Here is a 16,291-nt window from a genome sequence, read left to right as displayed (position 1 = left end):
AGAAAGAAAAATTACTGGAACAAGGGAAGACCTGTAGTTCTGAACTCCAGGGTAATTTGGAGGGCCTGGAATACTCCAAACGTTCCTTGAAATATCTTTTTGATTCGTGAGAAAGCTCAGTGAACATTAAACAACTTCATCGTTTAGTAAGAAAGATTACAATAACAATTGTAGATCTGAATTTCTGAACTCCGGGGTAATCTGGGTGGCTCGGAATACCCCAAACGTTCCTTGAAACAGCTAATTGATCCGTGACAAGGTTCAGTAAACTTTGTAAGTTATATATCTTTACTCAGTTTAGCAAGAAAAAATACTGGAATAAGTGTAGACCTGAAGTTCTGAACTCCAGGGTAATTTGGAGCACCTATAATATCCCAAACGTTCCTTGAGACAGCCTATTGATGCATGAGAAGGTTCAGTGAACAGGAAAGAATTTATAAATTCACTCAGTTTAGCGAGATAAATTTCTGGAATAAGTGTGGCCCTGAAGTTCTGAACTCCAGGGTAATTTGGAGGGCCCGGAATACTCCAAACGTTCTTTAAAACATCCTATTGATACGTGCGAATGTTCAGTGAACATGGTAGATTATATAACTTCACCCAGTTTAGCAAGAATACTACTGGAATAAATGTAGACATGAAATTCAGATTTCCAGGGTAATTTGGAGGGCCTGGAATACCTCAAACGTTTCTTGAAGTAGCCTTTTGATCCGTGACAAGGTTCAGTAAACATTGTAGATTATATAACTTCACTCAGTTTAGCGAGAATAACTACTGGAACAAGTGTAGACCTGAAGTTCTGAACTCCAGGGTAATTTGGAGGGCCTGGAATATCCCAAACGTTCCTTGAAATAGCTCTTGAGATTCTCAGAGGTAGGTAGATTCTATTTGAATTTGTAATGTTATTGTTTTTAACCCAAACAATTACTGTTACGGTTGTAGATTTCAAAGAGTGTGCTTCAGGACAGTTTGGACGTCCTAGAGCATCCCAGGATATAGCAAAGCAAGTGAAATAGTGTTTTCGTTAAAAGAGTAATTCTGTATTATCTAGCCTGAACATCATTTATGTTCACAAACAGCATTTCACGCTTCGTATGTACTTATAGTTCAATTTTCCAAACTCCAGGATGTTCAGGATGTTCTAGGTTGTCAATTAGGTCATAAAGACATATACTTCATATTTTTCTCTGATAAAAGAGTATATTTGGGACAACTTTGCCGAAGAATATGCATTTGTTCATTGGTTCTTTTTCTACAGCATTTTTTGTACTGCGGTCATATATGACCGCGCCGGCCCCAAAGGGTTAATGGACAGTCGCCAAGAATTTCACAAAAGTATCTATGGTACGGAAAATAGTTATCTAAAAGTCAGCTATTGAACGCCATTTGTTGCAGAGTTTCAGTTTGAAAAATTGTCGAGCTGAACTTAGTGGGAAAATAAATCTCAACAACCAAACTTCCATTTGTTTTACTTACCTTTTGTACCGAAGGCTGTCATCAGTTCTACATGTTTGGACAGTTTTAGCTGAGCAAGAACATCCCTTCCGGTTCATTTTATTTAAAAACATTTATTCTTCTGTTTGAATTTTTGGTTATTCTTCGGTAAATCCTTTTATACTCTTGTCACGTGTATAGATGCACGGTAATTTCCGGTTGTTTTTATAGCAACGATTTTCTGGGTTTTCATCCTAGAGGTGTAAGACGACTGTTCTGGATGCAGTTTGCCATCTAAGCCTTGTATTATTTTTTTGTTCTTCTTCTTATTTTTAATAAAAGTCTATTTAGTGGTTTTCGAAAATATGATCGTTCCATAATCGTCAACAAAGTGGTTGGTATTGAGTGATTCGATCTATGTGAAGTTCTACCGAGCCGTTTCTCCTAATTATCCGGATTTGCGTCAGTTTACGTTCAGCTCTCATTCCTTGACAAAAACACGACGAAACAGTTAAAACCAAGTTAATTTTCATTTACACGTGTGTGTTTTCATATGTTTTGTTTAGCTAATTATACAGGCTAAGTTTTACAGTTCAGATACTTTCCCTTCTATCGCGTATGAAACATTTTAGCTATGAAATTACGCAAAACAAATCTCGCAGAAAGAACCTACCTTTATAATACCTTTCGTACACTTGCGCTTCCACTCAATCAGCCTCATTTCATCGCTTTTATAACTTAGAAAGACTATTTACATTACATCCCCCCCGAAGAGGATGAGCATAAATTTCCCACTCAGCGTATCCTCATTCGTTTCACGTCATTTAATTTTTAGGCTCTCTCGATCAATCACTTGTATCACATTAAATTCTGCGTCATGCTGTACCTTCTACAAAACTGTTCGCGAAAATCAACTCAAGAACCTATCCGCCACGAGCCAGCGAGACAGTGTTTGCTTAACAAATTCTTACTCAAGGAATCGATACTGGTGTTGCTACTGCTGCGGCTACCGTTTCGTTGCTTAGTGCTCACGGTGGTCAACTTAGAAAGCAAGAGGTCTGCAAACAGGGAAACGATTTTCCCGCATTTTCTTTTACGCCGGTACGTCGAGAAAGCGGAAGGGTTGCCACTTTGGAAAAGCCATTGGAAAGATTTATGTGCCACTTTTTGTGCACTTTAGGCATGGCTTATGTCCGCCGTATTTTTTTTTTCTGTTAGTAAATTCGTTTGCCATGCTGCTTCGTGCCGCTGCGGTGCGGTTTAATTTCATTGCGTTCCAGTTTGAATTTCGTTTTTTTTTTTCTGCACTGGTTTGAGGGAAAATGGTGGAATTTATTTGAGTTCAATTCGGCGGAATACAAATACCGTGAGCGGAATGCTTTAAGTGAACGAGGAAAACGTCTTGCACTGATTTATGAAACGCAATTGGCGGTTCCTAAAGGTTTTCACGGAAAATGCTTTACGAATTAGTGCAAAATTTGAGTTTACTCAAGTTTTAAAGAAATCACATTGTAGAGAAGTTTTGAGTAGGATTATGAGGTTTATTAATTTTGAATCTTTTTTTTTTTTTTTATTTTTTTTAGTGTAAAATCTTAAATAAATTAATCATGACCTGCATTGTTTGTAAACTAAATTTATTATTCATTTTTTAGTATTTGAGAAACATTATTTTTCCAGGCAATAAATCTTGTAGTTGACAGGATATTTTTAGCCGAAAACTTACAAATAAGGACAGAGTCTTCTTCTAACCATAGGTATTCAGGTGTTCCACAGGTATTGAATAAGAGCTTTCTTTGCCAAACTTACCATTTTTGCATTTGTGGTATCGATGATACTTTATGTCCAGGGAAGTCAAGGAAATTTCAATTACGAAAAGATCCTGGACCGACCGAGGATTGAACTCGGACACCTTCAGCATGGCTTTGCTCTGTAGCCACGGACTCTAAACACTCTGCTGAGGAACGTCACATACTACATCAACGCTAGAAATTGCTTTTCTAATACATATTCTATAGTAGGTTTGGGATCATCCAATTGAAGTTATCATAGTTCTGCACTAAATATGATTCTGATTTTAATTATACTTGAAAGTATTGCGTAATCATCGAACCCATCTGGAAAAGTTGATAGAAACTCGGTTTTCTGTGAATTTCAACCAATCGATAAAAAGTACTCTGGCTGTTTCGTAACTGTAGCCCAAAGTCGAAAAAACAGTAAAAAAATCTGTTTTGGCTACCATTTACCCTCCAGAAGGGTCAATCCCCCCTTCCAAGAAGGAAACGCAAAAAAAATGCTTGATTGCACACAGTTACTCGTGTGCAAATAAATGTGCGTACCCTCGAAAACTCAGATCACCTCGAGCGTTACTTTGAAATGGACCGGAATTCACCCGAAGGAACGCTGCCTCAAATTGGCCCAATTTCGGGGGTGATTCCCGATCAAAGTTCCTCATTTCGGATAGCGATGCATTTCGTTGGTCCCGTGATCCGTGATGGTGTGAGTTCGTTCGGAACGTTAATCCAATTACAACGCGCTCCCATGGTGGACTACTCCCAGTGCAATCTGCAATCCGCACGGTCATCGATGATTATGATGTGTGTGTGTGATGACCTGAATCCTTTGGGGTGCAAAAATATCCCCACAGTCATCAGTCAGAAATGAGCGCATTCGCCATTCCCAAGGCAATCATCTCGTCGTCCACCAGCTCCCCATCCACCCCACCATCATGGTGGTAAATCCCAACCGGCCACATCCGTCCAGATTGCAATAAGGGTATGCAACATACAATTTCACCATGTCGAAACGAAACGAAACAATACACAGAATTCCAGGCATTAGTGAACGAATCAGAATATGTTTTTTTTACGATTCAAAATCAGATATGGGACGGAATTAATCGAAACCACCGTTTTGTCCCAAATTCTGAACATGACTAATACTTCGATTACTCGATTTTTTAGGAAAATCTCTCAAATTTCTTCACAGGATGATCAATTCTTCTATGATTTAAGTCCTCTGCATTGAACAGTTGTGAAACTAGATTCTTCCGTTGAATCGCTACTGCTAGGAAAATGAGTCATGTTCAGAATTTGGGACAAAACGGTGAACCAAATTGTTCCGTGTAATACATATCTATACATTATTCGTCTTGATTAGTTTTCGTGAAAGGCTTGCAAATCCAACATTGTCTTGGCAAAGGCTTTTTATAAACTACGTGAACTTCTAATGGAAAGAGAGGAGCTTCTTGTCAAAGTCTATATACTTTTGACTTATATTCCGAACACTTAAGACTTACAAAATAGTAATTAGCATTCAAGTAAAAACATCGCAAAAAAAATTCATCTGAACTGTGGGAAAAATCACTCATTCACTTGAACGCTACTGATAAAAATAGTAAAGTATCTGCTGTCACCGAATTTTCTGTGACAGCCGAATGCTACAAGGGTGAGCGCAATCTCTACGAATCACAAGCGATTGAGATAAACCGAACATCAAAAGATACACGAAGTGGAGCAAGAATTAATCCGTTCGTAACTGAGAGACACGGAAGAAAGCGATCAGCATTCAATCATTGAAAGCATTCGGTGGAATGAACAGATTCGGACTCACTGAATCATTCCGCCGGGTCCATTCAATGAGCGCTCGCCAGCACTCAAACACAAATGTCGCTCGAGCGGAATCAGAATGCAAACAATCATTCGCTACTACAATCGGATGCCTTCGGCAAAATTGGTCACATCGTCCCTTCAACGGATATCTCAGGATCCTGATGAGCTAGAAGGTAGGTCTTTTCGGCGAAGTTGTTCAGTAGACCAAGGGCCATCTAGTATCAAAAAATAGAATTCATTCGCTAGGTCGCGTTTATAATATATATTTTTTAATTTTTTTTTCATAACTGAAGATCCTGATAAGCTGGAAAGTTAGTGTTTTCGGCAAAGTTTTTTAGTAGAATGAGGGCTATCTAGAAGTGAGAAATCTGTTTAGGATTTTGTCCGCAAGGGGGCGTTAGTAATTTTTTTCTTCAATACTCTATATTTCGGGATCCTGGTGAGCCACAATGTTGGTGTCTTAAGCAAAGCTGTTCTAAGATAAAAAAAAATGTTACAAGCACCCCAAGCGAATAAATCCCGAAACAAATATATTACCACCGGATAGTCCTTGATCTGCTAAACCACCTTGCTGAAGACTGTATCGGGATCTAGGATACAGAGGTTTGAAAAAAAATGCTTCACCAGCACCACCTGGCTGACTGATTCCCTATTGAATTTTTCACTGTCAGATAGCCCTCGTTTTGCTGAACAACTTTGCCGAGAACACCAACCGTCTGCCTCATCAAGATTTGAAGATACGGAGGATGGAAGAATATTAGTTATTAGCATCACCTAGCGGACAAATTCTCAAACATATTCTTCACTGCCAGATAGCCTACTGAACAAGTTTGCCGAAAACACCAACCATCTAACTCTTCAGGATCCTGAGATATCCGTTGATATTCCGTTGGTATCGGTTAAAAATCTCAAGATCTTATCAAGAAACAACAGGATACCTCTAAATCTTAAAAAATTACCACATTATTCAGGGATCTTCTTGCAAATGATAATGATTTTACTGGAAACTACTAAGACTACGTTAGAAATTTCTGCAATACTGCAAATCATTCTAGATCCAGCTGGATCCCACAGACTGATTAAGGTTCGGTTGTACAATGTCTGGATAATGCAGAAAATCTACAGGATGTCGCTTGGAATCCCAGAGCCCATAAGTAATTTCGTTAAAAACCCTCAAAAATTCCTTGTTTGTCAGGATAACGCTTGCTAACCCTTAAGATCCAGTTAGGAGTTTCCAAGATCCCGCTTAAATCCATGAATCCATCAATCCTGAAATATCTTAAATATCCATGATCTCTCAAGAAACCTCAAGAAATATCGCAGAGGATTCTACTGTGAGTTCTTAGGATTCGGTAAGAATCCCCAGGGTCCCGTAAGGAATGCCTTGAGCAGGCTTGAGAATATTCCTCAACATCATCAGAGTTCGGTGACATTCTCTAGAGCAGCGTGCTGCCTTTGCCTCTTTGTGAGGAAGCGACAAATGCTAAGCATAGAGGCAACGAAAAACGGGCGAGGATGATGTAGCACAAAACACAACAGAGTTAAAATCCATCAAAAAAGAGTGCCATCACAACTCCCCGAGGACTGTCTTGTTCGGGCGGGACACTCAAGCGTTCTTCTGAATCGTGAGCAAAGTTGAGCATCGCAACAACAGAGAGAGAGAGAGTACATGAGAAAATTCTCGTTTTTTTTTTTTTGAACTCTCACACAAATCGCTTGAGAATCTGTTTTGAAATTTTGAGTTTAGTTTTTACTTCGCAGCAAAACGGCAAAATCGCCTCATCTTTGCATCGTAGTGGAGTTTCTATCAAGCCTGGTCTTGAGGCCCGTCAGAAATCCACAAATACTGTCGATCGTGCTCAGAACAGTCCTTTTAAGAAATTCTTAGAGTTTTGCTAGAAATTCCTTGATTGACTACTCTTTGCTAAGGATACTCAGAATTTAACCAGGAATCTTCTCAGAATTTCATAATTGAAGCTCAAGATTCCACTAGGAATCTACAAGATACCCAAATCTGAGTCGTGCCCTACAATCTCAGCAATTTGATGGCAATACCATGCTAGGACTCCACTCCACACATTTTTATAGGGGTTTTCTAAAGTTGAAGGAAAAAATATCTTCTAATTTTTAATACAAGGGTTTTTATGGCTATTTGCTCGTGAAATACGTTTTTGAGATGGAGTACCTTCGAATTTTAATCGATATAAAAACAATTAAATCTTATCATAGCAACAGGATCCAAAAAAAAAAACAAAAATATCACTTATGTGACGATTTTAAATGAAAATTCTCAATTTTCGGGATCCTGCAAGGATTCTTAGATCCAGCTGCAATCCCGGTCAGACTGCCTAAGGTTCGGTTAACAAATCTCACGGATAATGCAGGGAATCAACAGAATGTCGCTAGGAATCCCAAAGCCCATGAGAAATTTCATCTAATACCTTCAGGAATTTGATGTAAATCAGCATTACGCTTGTAATCTCCAGCATCTAGTTGATAATAATCAGGATCCCTTTTGAAACCATTATGCCAGAAATATCGAAGATCTCCCAAGAAACAAGAACACCTCGATAAGGATTCTACAGTTATATGTTCCCAAAAGCATTATTTGTGTATATTTTCATCAATTCCAATGGGGGTTGAAAATATGGTTTTCGAATTGTTCCTGAACTTTCGTCTCTTTTACCGTCTTATCCAGGGGTTCAATTTGCCATTGCTATATATTTTCTGTGAATTGTTGTGGAGCACTAACAAAAGTTTCGCGAACCATCAAGTGCTTTGGGGAACACTATCTGAAAACCACTGTTTTAAATGGTTACATCGGGAACTTCCAAAGGGTTACGAGGGTTATAACAACTCTCCCAATGATTGCAACATAATTTAAAAAGGTTTTTAAGAAGTTTCTAAAGGGCTTTTCAGGGGTTTCTCAGGAACTACCAAAAGACTGTCAGAGGTTCTCAATCTTTTTTTGTTATTTCCAAAGGGATTAAGGGTGATTTCACAGTTCCAAAAGGGCTTCCAAAGCATTTCCACGAGATATCTAGAGTGACATCGAGGAGTTTCCAAGACATCCCCAGAGATTCTTTATGAATGCTCAAGAAGTGTTCATGGAAAGCATTTGAAAGCCAACATTTGATTATAAAAACAAGGGAAAACTCTTGAAAAAATCCTTGATATCCTCTGAAAACTTCATGAAACCGCATGAAACATCTTTCAATTTTGAACGATAGAATTATATGTTCTCGAATACTTTATTTGTATACATTTTTATCAATCCTGATGGGACTTAAAAACGAGGTTTTTGAGTTCTTTCCAAACATTTCCTGTTCAGCGTTTTATTCAAGAGTTCGATTTGCCATTACTATGGAACAGAGTTTTTCAACCGGTGGTCCACGGACCCCTGGGGGTCGTGATAACTCTTCAGGGGGTCCGCGAAGCCATTGAGCACTTGAGCTATTTTTCTGGATAATTAATGAATGTGAGGAATCTCTTAGTTTTTTGCATATGAGAGCATTATTACACCGTTGAAATCTTTTGCTCTGTATATGTAATAGCTTTATCTCTATATTTTTAATTTCTTGCAAACTTTCTTACGAAACTTCAAAAAATGCTTCGAGACCCTGACAGTTATCGGCAGGATTAGAAAAATTTGAAATTCCCATCAGTGTTCTCTTCAAAACCACTCGCAAAATTTTCTGCAATCCATCTCTAGGATTTTGATGAGACTTCCTACTAATTTCGATAATTGTGATCTTTGGTAGATTTCGGAAAACATTCTTGACGGATATCTTATGAAGTTTTCTGAGAGTTCCTGGAGAAATTTCAAAAGAATATTTCCCAAGACCGATAGCTGCCTTTTAAAAGGCCCAATTGATTCCTAAGAAGCCTAAGAAGCAAGTCTTTCAAAATATCCATAGCAGCTGGTGGTGCTTCGTGGATTACAATATATATTATTTGGCAAATTTTTCGAGGATTTCACATTCTTCGGGGATACTTTCCAATCTTGTTCAAATTTGTATGTAAGATTCTCAAGGAAATCGTTGTTTAATCTTCACGAATATTTTTGTCTAATTGCTGGTGCAATTTTTGTTGGAGTGTTTCCAATCAGAGAGATGTTACCATTTCCAGCACTTTTAACTCACTCCAGCAGGAGGTTTTCTGTAAGTTACTAGGCTCATGTTTTGAAACAAATTTTTCCGTGCATTTTAAGGAAGGCTTTTAGATAATTTTACCGAGCAAAACCCCCATGCCAATACTTCTTTCTATGTCCATCTATTATTATTATTATTATTATTATTATTATCTTTTATTTTAACTTGAATTTTGAAAGAGGGAAAAACCCCTTTGAGTGATTTCTTTTTTGGAAATCTTTCTCAAAAAGGCACAAAACCTCTTTATCTTTTCAAACAACATTACAAAAATAATTCTTAAATACTAAAGGCTCATCCGGAATTGATCCATATCGGAGCCGTTGGAGTCATCATGAGGGTCCTCGTATATCCAAGTAACTTGAATTAAAACAACTTAAACTCCGAATGGTACAAAGGATCGGTTATCTGAAAATAAATATAAAAAAGCGAGCAGTATCAACTATAATAAGAAATCTCATTAAAATACCCATATAAAATTTTTAAAATATTCAAATTTTTAAACGCCAAAATATCTCGAATAGATGTAGGTATATTAAGACCCAATCTTGAAATTTTTTCAAAAATATTTCTTCTTGGCAAATCAAAACGAGTACAATTAAAGACAATATGATCTATATCTTCATATGATTCACCACATTCACAAAGATTAGAGTCCTTGATATTTATGCGGTATAAATGACTGTTACATATATAGTGATTAGACATAAGTCTGGTATAAAAACAAATAAAATTACGGCTGACCGATAATTGATGAAACCAAGGGAAACGCTTCACCTTAGGAAAAATGGAATAACAATAACGTCCTTTATCACTTGTATTCCAAGCGATTTGCCAATTATTTACAGAATTTTGTTTCAATTTAGTAAAATATTCTGATGGAAAAATAGCCCGATCATAAATTATTCCACGAGAAACACCTAATTTTGCTAAAGAGTCAGCTTGTTCATTACCATAAATATTAGAATGAGCAGGAACCCAAACAAATTTAATGACAAATCCTCTAGAAAACAAATCATTCAATATTTCTTTAATAGATAAAATAATTTTACTTGTTTTGAAATTGAAATTAACTGTGTTCAGAGCATGAAGACTACTAAAACTATCAGAACACACCATATATATATTTGGAGCACAATTTCTGATTAAACTACAAGCAAAATGGAGTGCTGTTAATTCAGCAATGTAAATAGAACAAGGAGCTTCTAATTTAAAAAAATGTGCAATATGAAAATTGAAAACTCCAAAACCTGCTATATTATTGATCAAAGATCCATCTGTGAAATAAATTTGTTCAGGTTCCACCCCAATAAATTTACGTTGAAATAATAATTTTGCAAAATATGAACGAGCACTAAAATGAATATGTTTCAACTCTTCATGCAAGGTAAAATCAACATAAGGACGAAAAGAATGAACATTCATGTTATATTCATAGAAACCAGGAGATGAATCTAACATGACATTTTCAGCCGAGCAATAAATAAATGAACTCAATAATCTACTGGTGGGATTAATTTCAAACAAAGGTTTTAATATATTAATAATTGGATGATTATTTGAGAAACATTGTAGTAAAAATTTACAATTTAGTTCATGAAAACGGTATTTGAGGGGAATGATACCTGCTAAAACTTCAATAGATTTAGTATGAGTAGAATTCATTAATTTCAAACAAATTCTTAAACAACGAAATTGGATTTTTTCTAGTTTAGAAAAATGAGTTTGAATGGCACTACCAAAAGTAAAACAGCCATATTCCATTACAGAACGAATAGTTGTTTTATAAAGGGTAATCAAATCACTGGGATGAGCTCCCCACCAAGTTCCAGTGATTGTTCGAAGAAAATTTATTCTCTTAGAACAAATTGTTTGAATGTATTGAATATGTTTGTTCCATTTTAGTTTAAAATCAAACCATATTCCAAGATATTTATATTCAAAAACCTGTTCTATCTGATGATAATTTAAATATAAAACAATATCAATTGGAGAATGTTTACGAGAAAATATAATAAATTTTGTTTTTTGTTCTGAAAAACTAAAACCATTATTATGCGCCCATGTACCAAGGTTGTCCAAACAACATTGCATAAAATGACGAATAACTTCTCTACTCTTACCACTGATTGAAATAACCTTATCATCAGCAAATTGAATGAAAATACACCCATTAGGAATAATAGAAATAATATCTCTAGTAAATAAATTATATAAAAATGGGCTTAAACAAGAACCCTGAGGAAGACCAAAATAACTATAACGGATCATTTTCGATTCTCCGTTGTGGAAAAAATGCATTATTTTGAATGAAAATAAATTACACAAAAAATTTGCAATTATTAAAGGAAGTTTACAATCAATCATTTTATTATAAAGTAAATCTATCAGTACAGAATCATATGCACCAGAAACATCAAGAAATGTAGAAACTACATCTTGTTTCTTGTTCAATGATAATTCAATATATGATGATAGAAGAGCTACACAATCACGTGTGCCTCGACCTTTTCTAAACCCAAATTGAGATGAAGAAAATATATTATTTTTTTCTGCCCATAATTCAAGACGGTTTAAAATCATCCTTTCCATTAATTTACGAAGGCATGATAATAAACTAATTGGTCTTCTACTTTCAACAAGTGAAGGATTTTTCCCAGGTTTTAAGATACTTACAACTTTTATGAAACGCCATTCCTCAGGAAAAATATTTTGAAACAAAAATGTATTATATAATGAAAGTAAATGTAACTTCCCATCAATAGGTAAATTTTTTAAAACTATAAATTTAATATTATCAATACCAGGAGTAGTATTTTTCGTAACTGATAATGCCAAATTCATTTCTTCAATAGAAAATTCAGTACAAAGATCAGGAAAAAAATTATATGTTGATTTTTTTTTAAGTTTAATATTTATAGGTGTAAAATCAGGACAAATTTTAGAAGCAAACTGGTCAATCCAATCTTCCGAATATTCCAAAACTGGTGAAGTAGAAAAATTATAATTTCTCATATTTCGAGCAACAGTCCATAATGTTGATAGTGATGTATCAGGATCAAGATTTTCAATAAAATTTCTCCAATAATTCCTTTTTTTAAATTTTATAACTCTAGTAAATTGAGCTTCAGCTTTACAATATAAAATATATTGATCTCTAGAACCTAATCGTCTAAATAATTTGAAAGCGTTTGATTTATTTTTCAAAGCAATTGTACAATCATTATCCCACCAAAATGCAGGATTTTTTTTCTTAGATGATGAATGCATCATTTTTTTAGTTTGAGATTTTTTTAAACAATCAATTAATAATTTTGAAAAATATTTATAATTTTCGATGGTAAAAAGTGAATTGTCAAAACTGAGCAAAGCAAAGGAAACTAAATCAGAAAATTTAGCCCAATCCACGTTTATTGTTAAATCAGGAACAGAAGGTTCTTGATTATATTGTATATTATTAGGATTATGAATGTTAATCAATATAGGCACATGATCACTTCCGTTTGCGTCTTCAATAGTTTTCCAAGATGAAATCATAGATAAACTATTCGAACAAAGAGATAAATCAATACAAGAATGACGACCAGGAGGCACAACAATCCTGGTAAACGAACCATCATTAAGAATATTCAAATTTAATTCATCAATAACGTCCATAATTAATGAACCCCTACCATCAATTTTATGGCTTCCCCATGCCAAATTATGAGCATTTAAATCTCCTAGTATATAAAAAGGAGAAGGGATATTATTAAAAACAGATTTCAACTCTAACAAAGAGAATTTTGCTTGGGGAGGAATATAAATGCAAATAATTGAAAATTCCAAACCTTTATGTTTAACAGAAAGTGCAACATATTCAATTTCTGAATCAATTGAAAAATTTAAATATTTGAATTCAATATTTTCACGAATTCCAATTAACACACCACCATTTGAAGTGTTGCGATCTTTACGTATAATATTGAAAGATGGAATTCGAAATGATTTACCTTCTACTAACCAGGTCTCATTTAAACAAAATATATCCAAATCATAATTTATGACTAATGCTTTAAATCTGTCAATTTTTGGAATAATACTTCGACAGTTCCACTGTAAAATATTTAAATCATTAATTTTTGATGAAGCCATTACGAAGAAAACAAAGAACAAACGAGGGGTCCAATTGAATTCAACTTTTCAAAAATAGAGGCCAAAAATGGTAAAATTTTCTTAATTATTTTTTTCCAAAAATCGTTTATTCCCAAAAAATCAATCAATTCTTCCAAAATATTCAAAATAGAATTCTCTGCATCTGAACTATCGGTTTTTTGAAAAGTTGAATTTGAATTGTCCTTATTTTCGTTTGTGTTTACTTGTGTTGTATTTTTTTGAAAACCAGGAATAACACGAGAAGAAGTAGGAGAAGTAAGAGGGGGAAAATGAATATCAAATGATGTTGATGGTTGAGGATTTGAAAAACAATCATTATTTATAACTGGTTTAATAATTCGTTTCCTTTTATTAGGAGGTTTATAAAAGAAATTTTCATGATCATCATTTGATACAACATTATCAACATTATTTGAAAGAGGAGCAAACATATTCGTTGAGGATAATTCCGGAGAAGTTTTAATTACCTCAGAATACGATAATTTGTTTCGATTTTTAATTTTCTGGTTAGATTGTTGTTGTTGCGAAATGTAAACAGAACAATCTTTTAAAGAATTGTGTTTTTTACGACAATAAATACAAAAATCTGAATTCTTATTGCAATCAGTAGATGAATGACTACCACCACATTTAAAACATTTAATTTTGTTAGAACAAAAATGCGATGTGTGACCAAAAAGGAGACAACGATCGCAATGCATAATTTTCGGATAATAAAGTCTAACTTTGAAAATAACATTGTCAATGTCTACATAATCGGGAAGAACAGAACCCTCAAATGTAATTTTTATGCAATTAGAATGCATGTATGAAGATTGTTTATCGGTAAATGTTAATTTTGATAAACGCATGCAATCTAAAATTTTAACTGGCTGAATTGCCTTATTTTTAAATTTACCTGAACCGTAATTTACAATATCTTCACAGTTCAAATTTTCATCATAAATGACTCCGTTTATTTCACACGAGTCACAAGGAGCGTAAACTCGATATGAATCAAAAAAAAGTTTAGATTCCAATAATGAATTTGCATCATCACGGGATCCAAATATAACTCTCAATTTGTCAAGTGAAACTTTTTTAATTTCCTTGACAGATTTGTATAATTTATAAATTTCCGAAGATATCAAAAGAACATTTATAGGCTTTTCCTTTTTACGAAAATAAACAACAAAAGGGCCTAAAAAAGTGGAGGGATAAGTTTTAATACGAAAACGCTTGGTGGAAGATGATTCACCAGTTTCACCAGATGTTCCATCCCCGTCAGTCTCCATATTGGAAAATTGACGGGGTGAGTGAAAATATATGAAAAAATATTGAAGTGCAATTGATAATATAAACAAATAATAATAAGAATAAGAATAAGAGTAATAAAATAAATAAAATTATGCTTAACGAAACTTCAATCCACACCAAAGGCTTGAGGCCGTCAAAGACAACCAAGTATTTCCACCAGTACTCAAATCAATCTTGATGAGTTGAAGCTTGATATTTTAGTTCACGTCTTCTTCATCAAATCCTCGTTGATTCCAGAATGGTCGAATTTCCTCCTTCGAACTTCAATTCTCTTCAACAGTCGTTTTGTCTTGAAGTCGACAAAGCCAAATCAATTTCTTCACAATCACCAACTCGAACAGTTGAAGTAAGTGCAGTACACCTTCTAGTACCTCTTCTTCTTCTTCTTCTTCTTCGATGACCACTCGTTTGATAATCCACCTTCAAATCCTTTGAAACGAAATCCACCTGAAAAACGGAAAAAAATTGACAAGCGCAGAAAAACACCGGTAATCCGATCAAAGCCTACTTACCAAAGATCATTTCTATGTCCATCTCTGCATTACTTTTTGTAGGATTTGAACAAGATCTTTCAAGAAAATTGGTTTTCGGATTATTGGAAAGATATTTGGAAAACTCTTGACTAAAAGCTAAAACGAATACTTATATAGCGAATTATAGACGATTGTTGCATTTTGGGGTTGATTAAAAACGTTATTTTAAGGGGTCTATTTTATAAGTCGAATCGATCAAAATGACTCGACTGGAGTCACTGTCGACCGAAAAAATCGCTCGACTCAGCTCTGTCATTCGAGTTTTTCGACAGTTGTCACTCTATGTGACTGGATTACTATGGGAGTCGACGGGTGACATCTGAAATATGCATGCTTGCTTTGATCGACAATGAATACAGACGAGTCACATGAATATGCTCGATTTACAAAATAGACCCCTAAGTGTACCTACCTAGTGGTAAATATATCTGATAGAAAATGGCTTCGGGATATTTGCATAAACATTGATTTGAAGAACATCCATTTCTGGGGTTCCGCGATTTGTTTTTAAAACTTCTAAGGGGGTTGCATCTTTGAAAAGGTTGAGAACCACTTCTATAGAATAATCGTGAATAGTCGCGGAGCACTTCACAAAGTTTAGTGGACCACCAAGTGCTCCGGAGGGCACGGTTTGAAAATCGTTAATCTAAAGCAGAGGTTTTCAGCCTTTTTGGCTAGCGGAGCACTTTTAAAAGTTAAATTGTTCCACGGAACACCTGTTCTACATCACCACTAAATTTGTAATCCGAATTCTCTTTCATAAAAATAAAAAGAATATTCTCTCGGGGAAAATTTGGGGCGAAGTACCGTTTTGTCTCAAATTCCGAACAGACTCATATTCCGAACACTCGGTTTTTGTATGGTGATTTGGTTGAAATGTTTCGCTGAAATATGTCACCACATTAGAAAGAAAATGTAGTCATTTGCAATTCAATTTAAACGTCTTCTAATCTATTTTATACCACGGGAGTAGTGATGATTCTCTAGTTTGAGGCCAGTAGAACAAGTTAAGATAAATTGATATGCAAAATTATTCATTTGAATATGATTTATTCGTGCTGTTCGGAATTTGAATCAAGGTGTTCGGAATATGAGACAGCATGAACGCAGTGTTCGG

Source organism: Aedes aegypti, chromosome 2, assembly GCF_002204515.2.
Source record: "Aedes aegypti strain LVP_AGWG chromosome 2, AaegL5.0 Primary Assembly, whole genome shotgun sequence".
NCBI lineage: Eukaryota > Metazoa > Arthropoda > Insecta > Diptera > Culicidae > Aedes > Aedes aegypti.
Note: the sequence above shows the minus strand (reverse complement) of the source record.